Below are 24,332 nucleotides of genomic sequence, written 5' to 3'. Positions count from 1 at the left end.
CCTGTTTGCAGAAAATTATAAGACACTGATGAAAGAAATTAAAGATGCTACAAACACATGGAGAGATATAACATGTTCTTGGATTGGAAGAATTAACAATGTGAAAATGACTATACTACCCAAAGCAATCTACAGATTCAATGCAGTCCCTAAGAAACTACCAATGGCATTTTTTACAGAACTAGAACAAAAATTTTCACAATTTATATGGAAACACAAAAGATGCCGAATAGCCAAAGCAATCTTGAGAAAGAAAAATGGAACTGGAGGAATCAGGCTCCCTGACTTTAGACTATACTACAAAGCTAGAGTAATGAAGACAGCATGGTTCTGGCAAAAAACAGAAATATAGATCAATGGAACAGGATAGAAAGCCCAGAGATAAACCCACACACATATGGTCACCTTATCTTTGATAAAGGAAGCAAGAATATACAGTGGAGGAAAGACAGCCTCTTCAATATCTGGTGCTGGGAAAACTGGACAGCTACATGTAAAAGAATGAAATTAGAACACTCCCTAACACCATACACAAAAATAAACTCAAAATGGATTAAAGACCTAAATGTAAGGCCAGACACTATCAAACTCTTAGCAGAAAACATAGGCAGAACACTCTATGACATAAATCACAGCAAGATCCTTTTTGACCCACCTCATAGAGAAATGGAAATAAAAACAAAAATAAACAAGGGGACCTAACGAAACTTAAAAGCTTTTGCACAGCAAAGGAAACCATAAACAAGACGAAAAGACCACCCTCAGAATGGGAGAAAATATTTGCAAATGAAGCAACTGACAAAGCATTATTCTCCAAAATTTACTAGCAGCTCATACAGCTTAATATCAAAAAAACAAACAACCCAATCCAAAAATGGGCAGTAGATCTTAATAGACATTTCTCCAGAGAAGGTATACAGATTGCAAGCAAACACATGAAAGGATGCTCCACATCACTAATCATTAGAGAAATGCTAATCAAAACTACAATGTGGTACCACCTCACACCATTCAGAATGGCTATCATCAAAAAATCTACAAACAATAAATTCTGGAGAGGGTTTGGAGAAAAGGGAACCCTCTTGCACTGTTGGTGGCAATGTAAATTGATACAGCCACTATGGAGAACAGTATGGAGGTTTCTTAAAAAGCTAAAAATAAAACTACCATATGACCCAGCAATCCCGCTACTGGGCATATACCCTGAGAAAACCATAATTCAAAAAGAGTCATGTACCAAAATGTTCATTGCAGCTCTATTTACAATAGCCAGGACATGGAAGCAACCTAGGTGTCCATCATTGGATGAATGGATAAAGAAGATGTGGCACATATATACAATGGAATATTACTCAGCCATAAAAAGAAATGAAATGGAGGTATTTGTAATGAGGTGGATGGAGTTAGAGTCTGTCATACAGAGTGAAGTAAGTCAGAAAGAGAAAAACAAATACAGTATGCTAACACATATATATGGAATCTAAAAAAAAAGGGAAAAAAAGTTCTGAAGAGCCTGGGGGCAGGACAGGAATAAAGATGCAGATGTAGAGAATGGACTATAGGACATGGAGAGGGGGCAGGGTAAGCTGGGACGAAGTGAGAGAGTACCATGGACTCATATATAATACCAAATGTAAAATAGATAGCTCGTGGAAGCAGCCACATAGCTCAGGGATATCAGCTCAGTGCTTTGTGACCACCTAGATGGGTGGGGTAGGGAGGGTGGTAGGGAGACGCAAGAGGGAGGAGATATGGGGATATATATATATGTATAGCTGATTCACTTTGTTATAAAGGAGAAACTAACACACCATTGTAAAGCAATTATAGTCCAATAAAGATGTTAAAAAATGAAAAATAAATTTAAAAATTAAAAATTGTTCAATGGTAAATTTTATATTTTGTATGTTTTACTGCAATTCAAATAACCCTTTGGTGTATTTTTGTTTTTATTTCCATTTCCCTATGAGGTGGGTCAAAAAGGATCTTGCTGTGATTTATGTCATAGAGTGTTCTGCCTATGTTTTCCTCTAAGAGTTTGATAGTGTCTGGCCTTACATTTAGGTCTTTAAATCATTTTGAGTTTATTTTTGTGTATGGTGTTAGGGAGTGTTCTAATTTCATTCTTTTACATGTAGCTGTCCAGTTTTCCCAGCACCAGATATTGAAGAGGCTGTCTTTTCTCCACTGTATATTCTTGCCTCCTTTATCAAATATAAGGTGACCATATGTGTGTGGGTTTATGTCTGGGCTTTCAGACCTGTTCCATTTATCTATATTTCTGTTTTTGTGCCAGTACCATACTGTCTTGATTACTGTAGCTTTGTAGTATAGTCTGAAGTCAGGGAGCCTGATTCCTCCAGCTCTGTTTTTGTTTCTCAAGATTGCTTTGGCTATTCGGGGTCTTTTGTGTTTCCATGCAAATTGTGAAATTTTCTGTTCTACTTCTGTGAAAAATGCCAGTGGTAGTTTGATAGGGATTGCATTGAATCTGTAGATTGCTTTGGGCAGTATAGTTTTTTTCACAATGTTGATTCTTCCAATCCAAGAACATGGTTTATCTCTCCATCTGGTGTAAAGTCTAAATTCTGTCATACAATTTACACAGTTTCAAATGATCTCTTCTTTCTACCTATTGCTCCTGCCTCATCTCTCACCACTCCATCTACTTTCTAGTTTAGCTATATTGTCTTTTAATTGTTCAAGTAGTAAATGTTTCTTGCCTTTGGGCTTTCCCATTTTGTTGTCTTTGATTCACACCCTCTTTACCCTTCTCTCTCTCTTTGTTTGGGCGGGTGGGGTCCTAATTACTACTCATCATTCTTCAGCTTTAAATATTACTTTTAATCTGCCTTGTGTCTCTTCCTTTTTGGAATTGTCCTTTCCTGATTCAGTATGACTCTGGTGAGGCTGTCAATCAAGGAGCCTCACCTTCCTCTCCATAGTGGTGAGAATATAATCTTAGGCTGGCCAATCAGAGTGCCCATTCTGGTGGATAGTGATTCGTCCCTAAATTGGTATGTGATCCAAGTAGGTTCAAACTGAGTACTTTTTGAGCTATTGATATGGGGAGTTGGAAAAAAAAAACTGCCTCTCATTCTGAGTGTGTGAGCTTAATGCAATGTAATCCTCATGGTACTGAGGTGCCATGTCTCTCAATATGAAGAGAAAGGCTGATAATGAAGTAACCAAAGGAGTGCTGAACTGAGAGATGAAGAAAGATCTCTGAGGGCAACTTGAGCACATGAATCCAACCTTGCTTTATAAACTTGTTTAATTAACTGCCTTTCCTCTTAGACTGCAAGCTATTGGTTTGCCAAAAGGTTCGTTCAGGTTTTTTGATACATTGACTACCATCTTACTCACCATTATATTTCCAGTATTTTGTACAGTACTTGTCACATCATAAATATTTAATCAACATATTTTGAAAACCTGAATTATTGTTATCTATGGGGTTATGCTCTTTGCACAATAATATAAATACTCACCAAAGTTTTTTTTCTAGTATTTTAGTGATTTGATGTATTTAATTTAAATTTATGGTATGGGGGGGAGATCTAATTTGTTATTTTTTCCCATATGATCAGCCACATATTCTTTACACAATTTAATAAATGATTCAGCCATTCTTCACTAAACTGAAATGCCACCTTTAAAGTCCTATATAAGCCTGTGTCCTTTTCTGTGGTTTATACCCTGTTATATTCACTTGTGTACATATTTCTACATCAGTAATACATTGTTTTAATTATTGTATCATTATCTTATTTTTTACTGTACATAAAGATCTCCCAAAAAGTAACTTTAATTTTTTCTCTGATTTCTGAAAAATTCATGAACTATGTGAAAGGAGGGTGGGAGGGAGGGAGATGCAAGAGGGAAGAGATATGGGGATATATGTATATGTATAACTGATTCACTTTGTTATAAAGCAGAAACTAACACACCATTGTAAAGCAATTATACTCCAATAAAGATGTTAAAAAAATTGCTGACTTAAGTTTTCCCATTCTCCTTTTATTTTTCATCATACTCTTTATTAATGCTTTTAATTAAGATACCCTATTTGTTTAATACTGAGTATTTTAGAAGCAAATTGGAAAATAGCAAATAGTAAGCACGGCAGCTATCTTGATCAGGAAAACAGTTAAGATGTAGAAGAATAAGGAATACCATAGAATAGATAAAATACCATAGAAATGTTGACAGTAAAGTAAAGAGAAGGTGCCTGGAATTTAATTATTTTTCATATTTTTCCCCTTATCCCTTCCCCACCCCCACTCTCCTGATATTTTCACACTATGAAGAATGAGTGAATGGCCACATGTAGGAAGAAGGTCATACTTTGATACCAATTTTAGTGATATTTTGTATTTGGAATTATTATGAAACTTTTACTGAAAATTCACGATTTACTAGATCATAGTCATATAGAACTAATAGCAAATGAGAGAAAAAATTTATTGGAACATTAATGAATTTATAGTAATTCAAAGTTATACAGCAAGAACTGAATGTCACCAAAAGAGACCATTGACTGGCAGCTGCAGGACCATCTCACAGGCATTATTTTCTTTGGTGAGTTCACCATGATCCAGTCCAGGGCCTTCAATCTTAGAGGTCTACAGCTTGATATTGGTCATGTCCCAGAATCCATCCAAATCAGGGGGTGAAATTTCGCTAATTATATCATAAGACTGAAAGATATAAAAAGAGAAAGACAATTAATTCATTTATATTAAGAAATGCAATTATCATACAAATTAGATATATCTGTTGAGAAGGTAACATCCCAATTTTCCTTCTAGGCAGATTACAAGGGAAGCAAAATTATTAGAGCATTTCTTCATAAACATTAAATCAAAGTCATAAGATGTTGATAACTGGCATCTTGCTTTATACCTGATGTATTTGCCTGCACAATGAAGATTTATCTGTTGCATAGACCAGATGTTTCCATTACCCAAGGCATTTTTCCCTTAGAAAAGTTCTAAGGTGTCTACCTCTGTGTTTTTTATTTTTCTAGACTTCCATAATTGATCAACTGGCCCCATTCTGCCCCCACTACCCCTCAACACATTCTTATATTCTCCAGAAAATCTATATTTATTTACACAAATAATACATGACTATATTTGAACTGTATATAATTCAAACAACATAGACAAAATTACCCTTGCCACCAAACCTCTACTTTTCTTCATTTCTGTCTCTAGAAGAAAACACAAATGTCAGTTTTTTCTAGATCCTTTTCTATGCATTTAAATGTACATATGGATAATACTTACAGTAATATACAATTTTAAAGAAGAGCATTTGAATATGAATTAGATCATGCCATACCTACAATTCTGCAATTTGTTTTAATCCACTTAATAAAATATCAATTATTTTTCATTATCAAAATAGATCTATCCCCATATTTCAACAGCCTCACAATATTACATTACATGACAGAATAATTTATTTAGTTTTTCCTCTGTTAAAAGGTATTTAGTATCTTTGCAACTTTTCTTTATAACAAAAAAGTATAATTTGTTCATATATAAGAATGTTTCCATAGGTTCTGTAAATGAAATATGTGTTAGAGTACACAGTTTAAAGTTTTAATGTTGCTAATATACAATAAAAATATACACTCTCATAGACAGTGTATATATCACCACATCCTTCCTAAAATTGAAGATTATGTAAAGTTTTGATTGTTGCAAATATGATGAGCTAAAAATGGTATCTTGAATTGTACTTCCATGATTAATAATGAAGTTAAGTTCATTGATTATCATTACTGGTCATGAAGATTTTGTCTTCTAAGAACTGTCATTCCTTGAACATTTTTCAAACAAGTTATTTGTATTTCTGTATTATATATAAAAGTGTTTTAAGGACTTGAATCAAGATGGCAGAGTAGGAGGATGTGGAACTCACCTCCCCCCATGAACACATCAAAAATACACCTACATGTGGAAAAATTCTCACTGAAAACTAACTGGAGACTAGCAGAAAGACTCCTATACAACCAAAGTTGTAAGAAAGATACATGCAGGGTATGAAGGGAAGAGAAACAATCAGGTTGGGACCAGTGCTTCTTGGAGAAGACTCAGAGGAAATGGGAGATTACATGGGCATAGACCCTCTCTGGGGAGTGCACAGTTCAAGCTACATATTGGATGACCCGCCTTCAGAGTCTGACAAAGGGAATAGCCCCTTGGCTGGTTGGGGGCTCAGTGAGACTAACAGGAGGGCTGTGGGAAGCCTAGACTCTCTTTGTGAAGAGCACTCGAATGCTTGTTTGCTCCCAAAGCTGAGCAGAAAGGTTGGATTGAAACCATGTAGCTGACTAACTCATTTCCTGTGACCAACCTAATGTGTGCCCTAGCCTGAATCAAGTGAACACTCTGGCCCCATTTGCTTCACACTGCAGCTCCACACTAAAGCAAAAGCAGCTAGAAATGAAGGAAAAGCTCAGCCATAAGATGCCACAATGACTCCAACACTAAACAGTGTCTGAGCAGGGACTGGGCAGCCATTACTGCTGATAGCACAGACAGCACATCACAGGAAGACCAGATCTCTGACAGTGGCCAGGCTGCCACACTCTGTGCCCTGACACTTGCCCAACACCCACACCATTACCTCTTGCTCCAGAATTGCTCTTCTCTGGGGCTAAAGGAGCCACTGCTGAGAAACAGAAGAACACACACTTAAAGGGAACTGAGGCACCTCAGACTCGACCCTTAGGGCTTCTGTTCCAGCAACTTGAGACCTGACTGACCCCCAATAGGGTGGTGACAGTCACTGAGCAGAGGGGAAGTCCCTTCTCACACCTGCTTCCTGCCCTAGGCCCTGAATCTCCAGCCCCTTCTCCTCCTATGGTGATAGATGCTAGCACACCTTGTGGAAACATGTGACTTGTGTTCATGTCAAATCTAGCTCTACCACCAAAGCCACTGGGCACAAACAGACTGTATCAGGATGCTCACACATAAGGACACCCCTTTAAGACCGCCATAGATAACTGTTTTACCTAATTTCATAGAGACAAAGAAAAATAAGCAAATTGAGAAGACAGAGGAATTTTTCTCAATTGAAAGAGGAAGAAATAAAACCCTGAAAAAACAACTAATGAAACAGAAATAAACAACTTACTAGCTAAAGAATTCAAAGCATTAGTAATAAGAATGCTAATTGAATTATGTAAAGAATAGATGAACACAATGAAAGTTTTAACAAAGAAACAGAAAATATAAAAAAAAGAATCAGTCAGAAGTAAAGAATAAAATAATTGAAATGAAAAACACACTAGAAAGAATGAACAGCAGACTAGGTGATACAGAAGAACACATAAGTGATCTGAAAGATAGAATAACGGAAACCACCAAGCACAACAGGAAAAAAGAAAAACAAATTAAAAAAAAATGAAAACTGTTTAAGGGATCTTTGCGATAACATCAAACGTACAAGCATTCACATTATAGGGGTCCCAGAAGAGAAGAGATAGAGAAGGAGGTAAAAAATGCATTTAATAAAATTATGACAGAAAATTTCCCAAGCCTGAAGAAGGAAAGATATTCAGGTATAGGAAGAACAAAGAGTCCCAAATAAGATTGAACCCAAACAGACCCAAAGCAAGACATAATCATAATTAAAATGGCTGAAGTCAAAGATAAAGAAATCTAGGTCATGGAGAGGAAAAGACTGCCGGATGACCCTAGTGGTAGACTCGGGCAGCTGGAGGCCCCTTCCTCCTTCCTGTCCTTGGAATATGCATCCACTTGCCATCCCTACACTAGGAGCCGCCCCAAGGGTGCAGTCCTCAGAGGGTGATGTGTTGCTGAGACCATCTGGATGGTCTGACTGAACCCAATTAAAGCCTTTATATACATTTTAAAATTCTGGCAGCCAGTGTGGAGGTCTGTTCATCTTGCGGTACCCAAGACAAGCCTCACATGTACTGCCCAAGTGACCTAGAAAAAGGCTGTACTGAAGGCCAGCAAGATGGCAGAGTAGAGAACATGAGCTCACCTCTTCTTATTAAAACACCAAAATCACAACTAACTGCTGAACAACCATCTAAAACAAACCAAAAAGAAACAAACAAACAAAAACAACAACAACAACAACAAAAAACACTGGAACTTACCAAAAAAGATACCTTATATCCAAAGACAAAAGAGAAGCCACAGCAAGACAGAGTGAAAGTCCTGAGCCTCACATCAGGATTCACAGCCTGGGAGTCTGACAGAAGAAGGAGGAGACCCCAGAGAATCTGGCTTTGAAGGCCAGTGGGGTTTGATTGCCGGAATTCCACAGGACAGGAGGAAAGAAAAACTGCACTCTTGGAGGGGGCACACAAGGTCCCGTGTGCACCAGGACCCATGGAAAAAATAAGTGACCTCATAAGAGACTGGGCCAGACCTACCTGCTAGTATTGCAGAGTCTGCTGTGGAGGTCGGGGGGGCTGTGGCTCACTGCAGGGACAAAGACTCTGGCAGCGGCAGTTCTGGCAAGTGTCCATTGGTGTGAGCCCTCCTGGAAGCCACCATTTCCTACCCAAGACCTAACCCCACCTAACAACCTGTAGGCTCCAGTGCTGGGATGCCTCAGGCCAAACAACCAACAGGGAGGGGACACAGCCCCACACATCAGCAGACAAGCTGCTTAAAGTCTTCCTGAGAAGAGCCCTGCCTACCAGAGGGAGAGGACTCAGCTCCACCCACCAGGAGAAAGGAACCAGACCCTCCCACGAGGAAGCCTGCAAAAGCGTCTTAGACAGCCTCATATACTAGAGGGCACACAACAGAAGCAAGAAGAACTACACTCCTGCAGCTGGTGGAACTGACACCGCAATCACAGAAAGGTAGACAAAATGAGACATCAGAGGACTGCATCCCAGATGAAGAACCAAGATAAAACCCCAGAAAAACAAGTGAGTGAAGTGGAGATAGGCAATCTAACTGAAAAATAATTCAGAGTAATGATAGTGAAGATGATCCAAGATCTTGTAAATAGAATGAAGGCACAGATCAAGAAGATACAAGAAATGTTTAACAAAGATATGGAAGCATGAAAAACAAACAGATGAACAATACAATAATAAATATTTAAAATACACTAGAAGGAATCAATAGCAGAGTAACTGAGGCAGAAGAATGGATAAGTGAGCTGGAAGACAGAATGGTGGAAATCACTGCTATGGAACAGAATAAAGAAAAAAGAATGAGAAGAAATGACAACAGTCTAAGAGACCTCTGGGACAACATTAAGTGCACCAACATTCACATTATAGGAATCCCAGAAGGAGAAGAGAGAGAGAAGGACCTGAGAAAATATTTGAAGAGATAATGGCTGAAAACTTCCCCAAGGTGGGAAAGGAAATAGTCACCTAAGTCCAGGAAGTGAAAAGAGTCCCAGGCAGGATAAACCCAAGAAGGAACATGCTGAGACACATAGTAATCTAACTGACAAAAATTAAAGACAAAGGAAAAATATTAAAAGCAACAAGGGAAAAGCAACAAATAACATACAGGAGAATCCCCATAAGGTAATCAGCTGATTTCTCAGCAGAAACTCTGCAGGACAGAAGGGAGTGGCATGACATTTTTAAAGTGATGAAAGGGAAGAACCTACAACCAAGAATATTCCACTTAGCAGGGATCTAATTCAGATTTCAGAGAAATCAAAAGTTGTACAGACAAGGAAAACCTAAGATAATTCAGCATCACCAGACCAGCTTGGCAACAAATGCTAAAGGAACTTCTCTAAGTGGAAAAGAAAAGGCCACAAATAAAAACAAGAAAATTACGAATGGGAAAGCTGACGGGTAAAGGCAAATATAAAATAAAGGTAAGAAATCATTTACACACAATTATGATATCAGAACAAGAAATTGTGAAAAGAGGAGAGTAAAAATGCAGGATATTGGAAATACAATTAAAATTAAAAGACCAGCCACTTGGGAAATCCCTGGTGGCACAGTCGTTAAGAATTCGCTTGCCAATGCATGGGACATGGGTTTGAACCCTGGTCCGGGAAGATCTCACATGTCGTGAAGCAACTAAGCCTGTGCACCACAACTACTGAGCCTGCCCTCTAGAGCCTGAAACCACAACTACTGAGCCCACGTGCCACAACTACAGAAGCTCCTGCATCTAGAGCCCATGCTCTACAGCAAAGACAAGCCACTGCAATGAGAAGCCCATGCACCTCAATGAAGAGTAGCCTCCACTAGCAGCAACTAGAGAAAGCCCACACACAGCCACAAAGACCAAATGCAGCCAAAAATTAATTGATTAATTTTTTTTAAAAAGACCAGCAAGTTAAAACAATAATTTTATATACAGACTGCTATATCAATAACCCATGGTAACTGCAAAATGAAAATCTACAATAGATACAAGCACAAAAAAGAAATAGGATTGCAAAGACAACACTAAAGTTAATCATCAAATCAAAAGAGATGAGAGCAAAAGAAGAAGGGAAGAAAAAAGGCCTACAAAAACAAATCCAAAACAATTGACAAAATTGAAATAGGAACATACATATCAATAATTACCTTAAATATAAATTGATTAAATGCTCCAATCAAATGACATAGACTGGCTGAATGGACACAAAAACAAGACCTGTATATATGCTGTCTACATGAGACCCAATTCAGATCTAGGGATATATACAAACTGAATGTGAGGGGATGGAAAAATGTATTCCATGCAAATGGAAATCAAAAGAAACCTGGAGTAGGAACACTCACATCAGACAAAATGGATTGTTACAAGAGACAAAGAAGGAAACTACATAACAATCAAGGGATCAACCCAAGAAGAAGATATAACAATTGTAAATATATATGCACCCAACATAGGAGCACCCCAATACATAAGGCAAATACTAAGAGCCATTAAAGGAGAAATCAACAGTAACACATCATCAGTGGGGTCTTTAACACCACACTTTCATCAAGGGAAGATCATCCAGACAGATCAATAAGGAAACACAGGCCTTAAATGACACGTTAGACCAGATGGGCTTAATTGATATTTATAGGACATTCAATCCAAAAGCAGCAGAATACACTTTCTTTTCAAATTCACACGGAACATTCTACAGGACACGTCACATCTTCGGTCACAAATCAAGCCTCAGTAAATTTAAGAAAATTGAAATCATATCAAGCATTTTTTCTGACCACAATGCTATGAGATTAAAAATCAAATACAAGAGAAAAAAACTGAAGAAATCATGAATACGTGGAGGCTAAACAGTACACTACTAAACACCTAAAGGATCACTGAAGAAATCACAGGAAATGAAAAATACATAGAGAAAAAAGAAAATGAAAGCACAACGATCCAAAACCTATGGGATATGGCAAAAGCAGTTCTAAGAGGGAAGTTTATATCAATAAAATTTTACCTCAGGAAACAAGAAAAATTAGAAATAAACAACCTAACTGCACACTTAAAGCAACTAGGGAAAGAAGAAGAAACAAAACCCAAAATTACTAAAATGAAAGGAAGCATAAAGATCAGAGCAGAAATAAATGAAATAGAGATGAAGAAAACAATAACAAAAATCAAAGAAACTGAAAGCTGATTTTTCGAAAACATAAACAAAATTGATAAACCTTTAGCCAGACTCATCAAGAAAAAAGGGAGAAGGCTCAAATCAATAAAATTAGAAGACAAGCTTCAAGATGGTGGAAGAGTAAGACATGGAGATCACCTTCCTCCCCACAAAAACATCAGAAATACATCTACATGTGGAACAACTCCTACAGAACACTTACTGAACGCTGGCAGAAGACCTCAGACCTCCCAAAACGCAATAAACTCCACACGTACCTGGGTAGGGCAAAAAAAAAAAAGAGAAAAAACAGAGACAAAAGAATAGGGATGGGACCTGCACCAGTGGGAGGGAGCTGTGAAGGAGGAAAGGTTTCCACACACTAGGAAGGCCTTTCACAGGCGGAGACTGCGGGTGGCAGGGGGGAAGCTTCGGAGCCATGGAGGAGAGCACAGCAACAGGGGTGCAGAGGGCAAAGCAGAGAGACTTCCACACAGAGGATCGGTACCAACCAGCACTCAACAGCTCGAGAGCCTTGTCTGCTAACCTGCCGGGACGGTGGGGGCTGGGAGCTGAGGCTCCGGCTTCAGAGGTCGGATCCCAGGGAGAGGACTGGGGTTGGCTGCATGAACACAGCCTGAAGGGGGCTAGTGCGCCAAAGCTAGCCAGGAGGGAGTCCAGGAAAAAGTCTGGAGCTGCCGAAGAGGCAAGAGACTATTTCTTGCCTCTTTGTTTCCTGGTACGGGAGAAGAGGGGATAAAGAGCACTGCTTAAAGGAGCTCCAGAAATGGGCACAAGCCATGGCTATCAGCGCGGAACCCAGAGACAAGAATGAGATGCTAAGGCTGGTGCTACAGACACTAAGAAAACTGTGTGCAAGCACAGGTCACTATCCACACCGCCCCTCCCAGGAAACTGTGCAGTCCACCACAGCCAGGGTCCCGTGACCCAGGGACAACTTCCCCGGGAGAACACAGGGCGCGCCTAAGGCTGTTGCAACGTCACACCGGCCTCTGCCGCCGCAGGCTTGCCCCGCATTCCATACCCTCCCTCCCCCTGGCCTGGGTGAGCCAGAGCCCCCTAATCAGCTGCTACTTTAACCCCATCCTGTCTGAGCAAAAAACAGACGCCCTCAGGCTACCTACACGCAGAGGCAGGGCCAAATAAAAAGCTGAACCCCGGGAGCTGTGCGAAAAAAGAAGAGAAAGGGAAATTTCTCCCACCAGCCTCAGGAGAAGTGGATTAAATCTCCACAATCAACTTGATGTACCCTGCATCTGTGGAATACCTGAATAGACAACGAATCATCCCAAATTGAGTAGTTGGACTTTGGGAGCAATGACATGTATATTTTTTTCCATTTTATCTTTTTGTGAGTGTGTATGTGTATGTTTCTGTGTGTCATTTTATCTGTATAGCTTTGCTTTAACCATTTGTCCTAGGGTTCCGTCTGTCCTTTTTTTTTGGTGTAGTTTTTAGCACTTGTTATCATTGGTGGATGTGTTTTTTGGATTGGTTGCTGTCTTCTTTCCTTCTTTCTTTTTTTTCTTTTATTACTATTTTAAAAAAAATTTTAATCATTATTTTTTCTTTTTATTTTAATAACTTTATTTTATTTTATCTTCTTTCTTTCTTTATTTTATTTTTTCCCTTTTATTCTGAGCTGTGTGGATGACAGGCTTTTGGTGCTCCACCCAGGCGTAAGGGCTGTGCATCTGAGGTGAGAGAGCCAAGTTCAGGACATTGGTCCACAATAGACCTCCCAGCTCCATGTAATATGAAACAGTGAAAATCTCCCAGAGATCGCCATTTCAATGCCAATACCGAGCTTGAATCAACGACCAGTAAGTTACAGTGTTGGACACCCTATGCCAAATAACTAGCAAGACAGGAACAAAACCACATCCATTAGCAGAGAGGCTGCCTAAAATCATAATAAGGGCACAGACACCTCAAAACACATCACCAGACGTGGACCTGCCCACCAGAAAGACAAGATCCAGCCTCATCCACCAGAACACAGGCACTAATCCCCTCCACCAGGAAGCCTACACAACCAACTGAACCAACCTTAACCACTGGGGGCAAATACCAAAAACAACGGGAACTACAAAAGAGCAGCCTGCGAAAAGGAGACCCCAAACACAGTAAGTTAAGCAAAATGAGAAGACAGAGAAACACACAGCAGATGAAGGAGCAAGGCAAAAACCAAACAGACCTAAAAATGAAGAGGAAATAGGCAAGCTACGTGAAAAAGAATTCAGAATAATGAGAGTAAAGAGGATCCAAAATCTTGGAAATAGAATAGACAAAATACAAGAAACATTTAACAAGGATGTAGAAGAACTAAAGAAGAACCAAGTGACAATGAACAACACAATGAATAAAATTAAAAATACTCTAGAAGGGATCAATAGCAGAATAAATGAGGCAGGAGAACGGATAAGTGACCTGGAAGATAAAATGGAGGAAATAACTACTGCAGAGCAGAATAAAGAAAAAAGAATGAAAAGAACTGAGGACAGTCTCAGAGACCTCTGGGACAACATTAAACGCACCAACATTCGAATTATAGGGGTCCCAGAAGAAGAAGAGAAAAAGAAAGGGACTGACAAAATATTTGAAGAGATTATAGTTGAAAACTTCCCTAATATGGGAAAGGAAATAGTTAATCAAGTCGTGGAAGCACAGAGAGTCCCATACAGGATAAACCCAAGGAGAAACACACCAAGACACATATAAATCAAACTATCAAAGATTAACTATAAAGAATACATATTAAAAGCAGCAAGGGAAAAACAACAAATAACACACAAGGGAATCTCCATAAGGTTAACAGCTGATCTTTCAGCAGAAACTCTGCAAGACAGAAGGGAGTGGCAGGACATATTTAAAGTGATGAAGGAGAAAAACTTACAACCAAGATTACACTACTCAGAAAGGACCTCATTCAGATTTGATGGAGAAATTAAAACCTTTACAGACAAGCAAAAACTGAGAGAGTTCAGCACCACCAAACCAGCTTTACAACAAATGCTAAAGGAACTTCTCTAGGCAGGAAACACAAGAGAAAGAAAACACCTACAATAACAAACCCAAAACATTTAAGAAAATGGGAATAGGAACATACATATCGATAATTACCTTAAATGTAAATGGATTAAATGCTCCCACCAAAAGACACAGACTGGCTGAATGGATACAAAACAAGAACCACTTCAGACCTAGGGGCACATACAGACTGAAAGTGAGGGGATGGAAGAAGATATTCCATGCAAATGGAAATCAAAAGAAAGCTGGAGTAGCAATTCTCATATCAGACAAAATAGACTTTAAAATAAAGACTATTACAAGAGACAAAGAAGGACACTATATAATGATCAAGGGATCGATCCAAGAGGAAGGTATAACAATTATGAATATTTATGCACCCAACATAGGAGCACCTCAATACATAAGGCAAATACTAACAGCCATAAAAGGGGAAATCGACAGTAACACAATCATAGTAGGGGACTTTAACACCCCACTTTCACGAATGGACAGATCATCCAAATTGAAAATAAATAAGGAAACACAGCTTTAAATGATACATTAAACAAGATGAACTTAAGTGATATTTATAGGACATTCCACTCCAAAACAACAGAATACACATTTTTCCCAAGTGCTCATGGAACATTCTCCAGGATAGATCATATCTTGGATCACAAAGCAAGCCTTGGTAAATTTATGAAAATTGAAATCGTATCAAGTATCTTTTCCGACCACAACTCTATGAGACTAGATATCAATTACAGGAAAAGATCTGTAAAACATAAAAACATATGGAGGCTAAACAATACATTACTTAATAACGAAGTGATCACTGAAGAAATCAAAGGGGAAATCAAAAAATACCTAGAAACAAATGACAATGGAGACACGACGACCCAAAACCTATGGGATGCAGCAAAAGCAGTTTTAAGAGGGAAGTTTATAGCAATACAAGCATATCTCAAGAAAGAGGAAACATCTCGAATAAACAACCTAAACTTGCACCTAACGAAATTAGAGAAAGAAGAACAAAAAAACCCCAAAGCTAGCAGAAGGAAAGAAATCATAAAGATCAGATCAGAAATAAATGAAAAAGAAATGAAGGAAACAATAGCAAATATCAATGAAACTAAAAGCTGGTTCTTTGAGAAGATAAACAAACTTGATAAACCATTAGCCAGACTCATCAAGAGAAAAAGGGAGAAGACTCAAATCAATAGAATTAGAAATGAAAAAGGAGAAGTAACCACTGACACTGCAGAAATACAAACGATCATGAGAGATTACTACAAGCAACTCTATGCCAAGAAAATGGACAACCTGGAAGAAATGGACAGATTCTTAGAAAGGCACAACCTGCCGAGACTGAACCAGGAAGAAATAGAAAATATGAACAGACCAATCACAAGCACTGAAATTGAAACTGTGATTAAAAATCTTCCAACACACAAAAGCCCATGACCAGATGGCTTCACAGGCGAATTCTATCAAAAATTTAGAGAAGAGCTAACACCTATCCTTCTCAAACTCTTCCAAAATATTGCAGAGGGAGGAACACTCCCCAACTCATTCTATGAGGCCACCATCACCCTGATACCAAAACCAGACAAAGATGTCACAAAGAAAGAATACTACAGGCCAATATCACTGATGAACATAGATGCAAAAATCCTCAACAAAATACTAGCAAACAGAATCCAACAGCATATTAAAAGGATCATATACCATGATCAAGTGGGGTTTATCCCAGGAATGCAAGGATTCTTCAATATATGCAAATCAATCAACGTGATACATCATATTAACAAATTGAAGGAGAAAAACCATATGATCATCTCAATAGATGCAGAGAAAGCTTTCGACAAAATTCAACACCTATTTATGATAAAAGCCCTGCAGAAAGTAGGCATAGAGGGAACTTTCCTCAACATAATAAAGGCCATATATGACAAACCCACAGCCAATATTGTCCTCAATGGTGAAACACTGAAACCATTTCCACTAAGATCAGGAACAAGACAAGGTTGCCCACTCTCACCACTATTATTCAACATAGTTTTGGAAGTGTTAGCCACAGCAATCAGAGAAGAAAAAGAAATAAAAGGAATCCAAATCGGAAAAGAAGAAGTAAAGCTGTCACTGTTTGCAGATGACATGATACTATACATAGAGAATCCTAAAGATGCTACCAGAAAACTACTAGAGCTAATCAATGAATTTGGTAAAGTAGCAGGATACAAAATTAATGCACAGAAATCTCTTGCATTTCTATACACTAATGACGAAAAATCTGAAAGTGAAATTAAGAAAACACTCCCATTTACCATTGCAACAAAAAGAATAAAATATCTAGGAATAAACCTACTTAAGGAGACAAAAGACCTGTATGCAGAAAATTATAAGACACTGATGAAAGAAATTAAAGATGATACAAATAGATGGAGAGATATACCATGTTCTTGGATTGGAAGAATCAACATTGTGAAAATGACTCTACTACCCAAAGCAATCTACAGATTCAATGCAATCCCTATCAAACTACCACTGGCATTTTTCTCAGAACTAAAACAAAAAATTTCACAATTTGTATGGAAACACAAAAGACCCCGAATAGCCAAAGCAATCTTGAGAATGAAAAATGGAGCTGGAGGAATCAGGCTCCCTGACTTCAGACTATATTACAAAGCTACAGTAATCAAGACAGTTTGGTACTGGCACAAAAACAGAAATATAGATCAATGGAACAGGATAGAAAGCCCAGAGATAAACCCATGCACATAGAGTCACCTTATCTTTGATAAAGGAGACAAGCATATACAGTGGAGGAAAGACAGCCTCTTCAATAAGTGGTGCTGGGAAAATTGGACAGGTACATGTAAATGTATGAAATTAGAACACTCCCTAACACCATACACAAAAATAAACTCAAAATGGATTAAAGGCCTAAGTGTAAGGCCAGACACTATCAAACTCTTAGAGGAAAACATAGGCAGAACACTCTATGACATAATTCACAGCAAGATTCTTTTTGACCCAGCTCCTAGAGAAATGGAAATAAAAACACAAATAAACAAATGGGACCTAATGAAACTTAAAAGCTTTTGCACAGAAAAGGAAACCATAAACAAGACCAAAAGACAACCCTCAGAATGGAAGAAAATATTTGCAAATGAAGCAACTGACAAAGGATTAATCTCCAAGATTTACAAGCAGCTCATGCAGCTCAATAACAAAAAAACAAACAACCCAATCCAAAAATGGGCAGAAGACCTAAACAGACATTTCTCCAAAGAAGAGATACAGATTGCCAACAGACACATGAAAGAATGCTCAACATCATTAATCATTAGAGAAATGCAAATCAAAACTACAATGAGGTATCATCTCACAGCGGTCAGAATGGCCATCATCAAAAAATCTAGAAACAATAAATGCTGGAGAGGGTGTGGAGAAAAGGGAACACTCTTGCACTGTTGGTGGGAATGTAAATTGATACAGCCACTATGGAGAACAGTATGGAGGTTCCTTAAAAAACTACAAATAGAACTACCATGCGACCCAGCAATCCCACTACTGGGCATATACCCTGAGCAAACCATAGTTCAAAAAGAGTCATGTACCATAATGTTCATTGCAGCTCTGTTTACAATAGCCAGGACATGGAAGCAACCTAAGTGTCCATCATTGGATGAATGGATAAAGAAGATGTGGCACATATATACAATGGAATATTACTCAGCCATAAAAAGAAATGAAATGGAGGTATTTGTAATGAGGTGGATGGAGTTAGAGTCTGTCATACAGAGTGAAGTAAGTCAGAAAGAGAAAAACAAATACAGTATGCTAACACATATATATGGAGTCTAAGGCAAAAAAAAAAAGAAAAATCCATGAAGAACCTAGTGGCAAGACGGAAATAAAGACACAGACCTACTAGAGAATGGACTTGAGGATATGGGGAGGGGGAGGGGTGAGATGTGACAGGGTGAGAGAGTGTCATGGACATATATACACTACCAAATGTAAAATAGATAGCTAGTGGGAAGCAGCCGCATAGCACAGGGAGATCAGCTCGGTGCTTTGTGACCACCTAGAGGGGTGGGATGGAGAGGGTGGGAGGGAGGGAGATGCAAGAGGGAAGAAATATGGGAACATATGTATATGTATAACTGATTCACTTTGTTATAAAGCAGAAATTAACACACCATTGTAAAGCAATTATACTTCAATAAAGATGTTTTTAAAAAAAGAAATAAATGAAAAATGAATGAAGGAAACAACAGCAAATATCAATAGAACTAAAAGCTAGTTCCTGAGAAGGTAAACACAATTGACAAACCATTAGCCAGACTCATCAAGAAAAAAAAGGGAGAAGACTCAAATCAATAGAATCAGAAATGAAAAAGGAGAAGTAACAACTGACACTGCAGAAATACAAACGATCATGAGAGATTACTACAAGCAACTCTATGCCAATAAAATGGACAACCTGGAAGAAATGGACAAATTCTTAGAAAAGCACAACCTGCCGAGACTGAACCAGGAAGAAATAGAAAATATGAACAGACCAATCCCAAGCACTGAAATTGAAACTGTGATTAAAAATCTTCCAACAAACAAAAGCCCAGGACCAGATGGCTTCACAGACGAATTCCATCAAACATTTAGAGAAGAGCTAACACCTATCCTTCTCAAATTCTTCCAAAATATTGCAGAGGGAGGAACACTCCCAAACTCATTCTATGAGGCCACCATCACCCTGATACCAAAACCAGACAAATATGTCACAAAGAAAGAAACCTACAGGCCAATATCACTGATGAACATAGATGCAAAAATCCTCAACAAAATACTAGCAAACAGAATCCAACAGCACATTAAAAGGATCATACACCATGATCAAGTGGGGTTTATCCCAGGAATGCAAGGATTCTTCAATATACGCAAATCAATCAACGTGATACACCATATTAACAAACTGAAGGAGAAAAACCATATGATCATCTCAATAGATGCAGAGAAAACTTTCGACAAAATTCAACACCTATTTATGATAAAAGCCCTGCAGAAAGTAGGCATAGAGGGAACTTTCCTCAACATAATAAAGGCCATATATGACAAACCCACAGCCAACATCATCCTCAATGGTGAAACACTGAAACCACTTCCACTAAGATCAGGAACAAGACAAAGTTGCCCACTCTCACCATTATTATTCAACATAGTTTTGGAGGGTGTACCCACAACAATCAGAGAAGAAAAAGAAATAAAAGGAATCCAAATCAGAAAAGAAGAAGTAATGCTGTCACTGTTTGCAGATGACATGATACTATACATAGAGAATCCTAAAGATGCTACCAGAAAACTACTAGAGCTAATCAATGAATTTGGTAAAGTAGCAGGATACAAAATTAATGCACAGAAATCTCTTGCATTCCTATACACTAATGATGAAAAATTTGAAAGTGAAATTAAGAAAACACTCCCGTTTACCATTGCAACAAAAGGAATAAAATATATAAGAATATACCTACCTAAGGAGACAAAAGACCTGTATGCAAAAAATTATAAGACACTGATGAAAGAAATTAAAGATGATACAAATAGATGGAGAGATATACCATGTTCTTGGATTGGAAGAATCAACAATGTGAAAATGAATCTACTACCCAAAGCAATCTACAGATTCAATGCAATCCCTATCAAAATACCACTGGCATGTTTCACAGAACTAGAACCAAAAATTTCACAATTTGTATGGAAACACAAAAGACCCTGAATAGCCAAAGCAATCTCGAAAATGAAAAATTGAACTGGAGGAATCAGGCTCCCTGACTTCAGACTATACTACAAAGCTACAGTAATCAAGACAATATGGTACTGGCACAAAAACAGAAACATAGATCAATGGAACAGGATAGAAATTCCAGAGATAAACCCACGCACATATGGTCACTTTATCTTTGATAAAGGAGGCAAGCATATGCAGTGGAGAAAAGACAGCCTCTTCAATAAGTGGTGCTCAGGAAACTGGACAGGTACATGTAAAAGTATGAAATTAGAACACTCCTTAACACCATACACAAAAATAAACTCCAAAGGATTAAAGACCTAAAAGTAAGGCCAGACACTATCAAACTCTTAGAGGAAAACATAAGCGAACACTCAATGACATAAATCACAGCAAGATCCTTTTTGACCCACCTCCTAGAGAAATGGAAATAAAGACAAAAATAAACAAATGGGACCTAATGAAACTTAAAAGCTTTTGCACAGCAACGGAAGCCATAAACAAGACCAAAAGACAACCCTCAGAATGTGAGAAAGCATTTGCAAATGAAGGAAGTGACAAAGGATTAATCTCCAAAATTAACAAGCAGCTTATGCAGCTCAATAACAAAAAAACAAACAACCCAATCCAAAAATGGGCAGAAGACCTGAATAGACATTTCTCCAAAGAAGATATACAGATTGCCAACAGACACATGAAAGAATGCTCAACATCATTAATCATTAGAGAAATGCAAATCAAAACTACAGTGAGATATCATCTCACACCGGTCAGAATGGCCATCATGAAAATATCTAGAAACAATAAATGCTGGAGAGGGTGTGGAGCAAGGGGAACACTCTTGCACTGTTGGTTTGAATGTAAATTGATACAGCCACTATGGAGAACAGTATGGAGGTTCCTTAAAAAACTAAAAATAGAACTACCATATGACCCAGCAATCCCACTACTCGATATATACCCTGAGAAAACCATAATTCAAAAAGAGTCATGTACCAAACTGTTCATTGCAGCTCTATTTACAATAGCCAGGACATGGAAGCAACCTAGGTGTCCATCATTGGATGAATGGATAAAGAAGATGTGGCACATAGATACAATGGAATATTACTCAGCCATAAAAAGAAATGAAATGGAGGTATTTGTAATGAGGTGGATGGAGTTAGAGTCTGTCATACAGAGTGAAGTAAGTCAGAAAGAGAAAAACAAATACAGTATGCTAACACATATATATGGAATCTAAGGGGGGAAAAAACGGTCATGAAGAACCTAGTGGCAAGACGGGAATAAAGACACAGACCTACTAGAGAATGGACTTGAGGATATGGGGAGGGGGAGGGGTGAGATGTGACAGGGTGAGAGAGTGTCATGGACATATATACACTACCAAATGTAAAATAGATAGCTAGTGGGAAGCAGCCGCATAGCACAGGGAGATCAGCTCGGTGCTTTGTGACCACCTAGAGGGGTGGGATAGGGAGGGTGGGAGGGAGAGAGATGCAAGAGGGAAGAGATATGGGAACATATGTATATGTATAACTGATTCACTTTGTTATAAAGCAGAAACTAACACACCATTGTAAAGCAATTACACTTCAATAAAGATGTTTAAAAAAAAAAAGAAACGAAATGGAGTTATTTGTAGTGAGGGGGATGGAGTTAGAGTCTGTCATACAGAGTGAAGTAAGTCTGAAAGTGAAAAACAAATACAGTATGCTAACACATATATATGGATTCTAAGGGGGAAAAAAAGGTCATGAAGAACCTAGTGGCAAGATGGGAATAAAGATACAGACCTACTAGAGAATGGACTTGAGGATATGGGGAGGGGGAAGGGTAAGATGTGACAAAGTTAGAGACTGGCATGGACATATATACACTACCAAACCTTAAATAGATAGCTAGTGGGAAGCAACGGCATAGCACAGGGAGATCAGCTCTGTGCTTTGTGACCACCTAGAGAGGTGGGATAGGGAGGGTGGGAGGGAGGGAGATGCAAGAGGGAAGAGATATGGGAACATATGTATATGTATAACTGATTCACTCCATTATAAAGCAGAAACTAACACACCATTGTAAAGCAATTATACTCCAATAAAGATTTAAAAAAAAATAAAATAAAGTAAAATAAACAAATGGGACCTAATGAAACTTAAAAGCTTTTGCACAGAAAAGGAAACCATAAACAAGACCAAAAGACAACCCTCAGACTGGGAGAACATATTTGCAAATGAAGCAACTGACAAAGGATTAATCTCCAAAATTTACAAGCAGCTCATGCAACTCAATAACAGAAAAACAAACAACCCAATCCAAAAATGGGCAGAAGACCTAGATAGACATTTCTCCAAAGAAGATATACAGATTGCCAAAAAACACATGAAAGAAAGCTCAACGTCATTAATCATTAGAGAAATGCAAATTAAAACTACAATGAGATATCATCTCACACGGGTCAGAATGGCCATCATCAAAAAATCTAGAAACAATAAATGCTGGAAAGGGTGTGGAGAAAAGGGAACACTCTTGCACTGTTGGTGGGGATGTAAATTGATACAGCCACTATGGAGAACAGTATGGAGGTTCCTTAAAAAACTAAAAATAGAACTACCATACGACCCAGCAATCCCACTAATGGGCATATACCCTGGGAAAGCCATAATTCAAAAAGAGTCATGTACCAAAATATTCATTGCAGCTCTATTTACAATAGCCAGGACATGGAAGCAACCTAAGTGTCCATCATCGGATGAATGGATAAAGAAGAAGTGGCACATAGATACAATGGAATATTACTCAGCCATAAAAAGAAACGAAATGGAGTTATTTGTAGTGAGGTGGATCGAGTTAGAGTCTGTCATACAGAGTGAAGTAAGTCAGAAAGAGAAAAACAAATACAGTATGCTAACACATATATATGGAATCTAAGGGAAAAAAAAAAAAGGTCATGAAGAACCAAGTGGCGAGACAGGAATAAAGACACAGACCTACTAGAGAATGGACTTGAGGATATGGGGAGGGGGAAGGGTAAGCTCTGACAAAGGGAGAGAGTGGCATGGAGATACATACACTACCAAACTTAAAATAGATAGCTAGTGGGAAGCAACTGCATAGCACTGGGAAATTAGCTCTGTGCTTTGTTACCACCTAGAGAAGTGGGATAGGGAGGGTGGGAGGGAGGGAGATGCAAGAGGGAAGAGATATGGGAACATATGTATATGTATAACTGATTCACTTTGTTATAAATCAGAAACTAACACCCCCTTGTAAAGCAATGATACTCCAATAAAGATTAAAAAAAAAAAACAACAACTACAATGAGATATCATCTCACACCGGTCAGAATGGCCATCATCAAAAAATCTAGAAACCAGAAATGCTGGAAAGGGTGTGGAGAAAAGGGAACACTCTTGCACTGTTGGTGGGAATGTAATTTGATACAGCCACTATGGAGAACAGTATGGAGGTTCCTTAAAAAACTAAAAATAGAACTACCATACCACCCAGCAATCCCACTACTCGGCATATACCCTGAGAAAACCATAATTCAAAAAGAGTCATGTACCAAAATGTTCATTGCAGCTCTATTTACAATAGCCAGGACATAGAAGCAACCTAGGTGTCCATCATCGGATGAATGGATAAAGAAGATGTGGCACATAGATACAATGGAATATTACTCAGCCATAAAAAGAAACGAAATGGAGTTATTTGTAGTGAGGTGGATCGAGTTAGAGTCTGTCATACCGAGTGAAGTAAGTCAGAAAGAGAAAACCAAATACAGTATGCTAACACATATATATGGAATCTAAGGGGGGAAAAAAAAAGGTCATGAAGAATCTAGTGGCAAGACGGGAATAAAGACACAGACCTACTAGAGAATGGACTTGAGGATATGGGGAGGGGGAAGGGTAAGATGTGACAAAGTGAGAGAGTG

Source organism: Eubalaena glacialis, chromosome X (assembly GCF_028564815.1).
Source record: "Eubalaena glacialis isolate mEubGla1 chromosome X, mEubGla1.1.hap2.+ XY, whole genome shotgun sequence".
NCBI classification, from domain to species: Eukaryota; Metazoa; Chordata; class Mammalia; order Artiodactyla; family Balaenidae; genus Eubalaena; species Eubalaena glacialis.
This window is presented reverse-complemented; position numbering follows the sequence as displayed.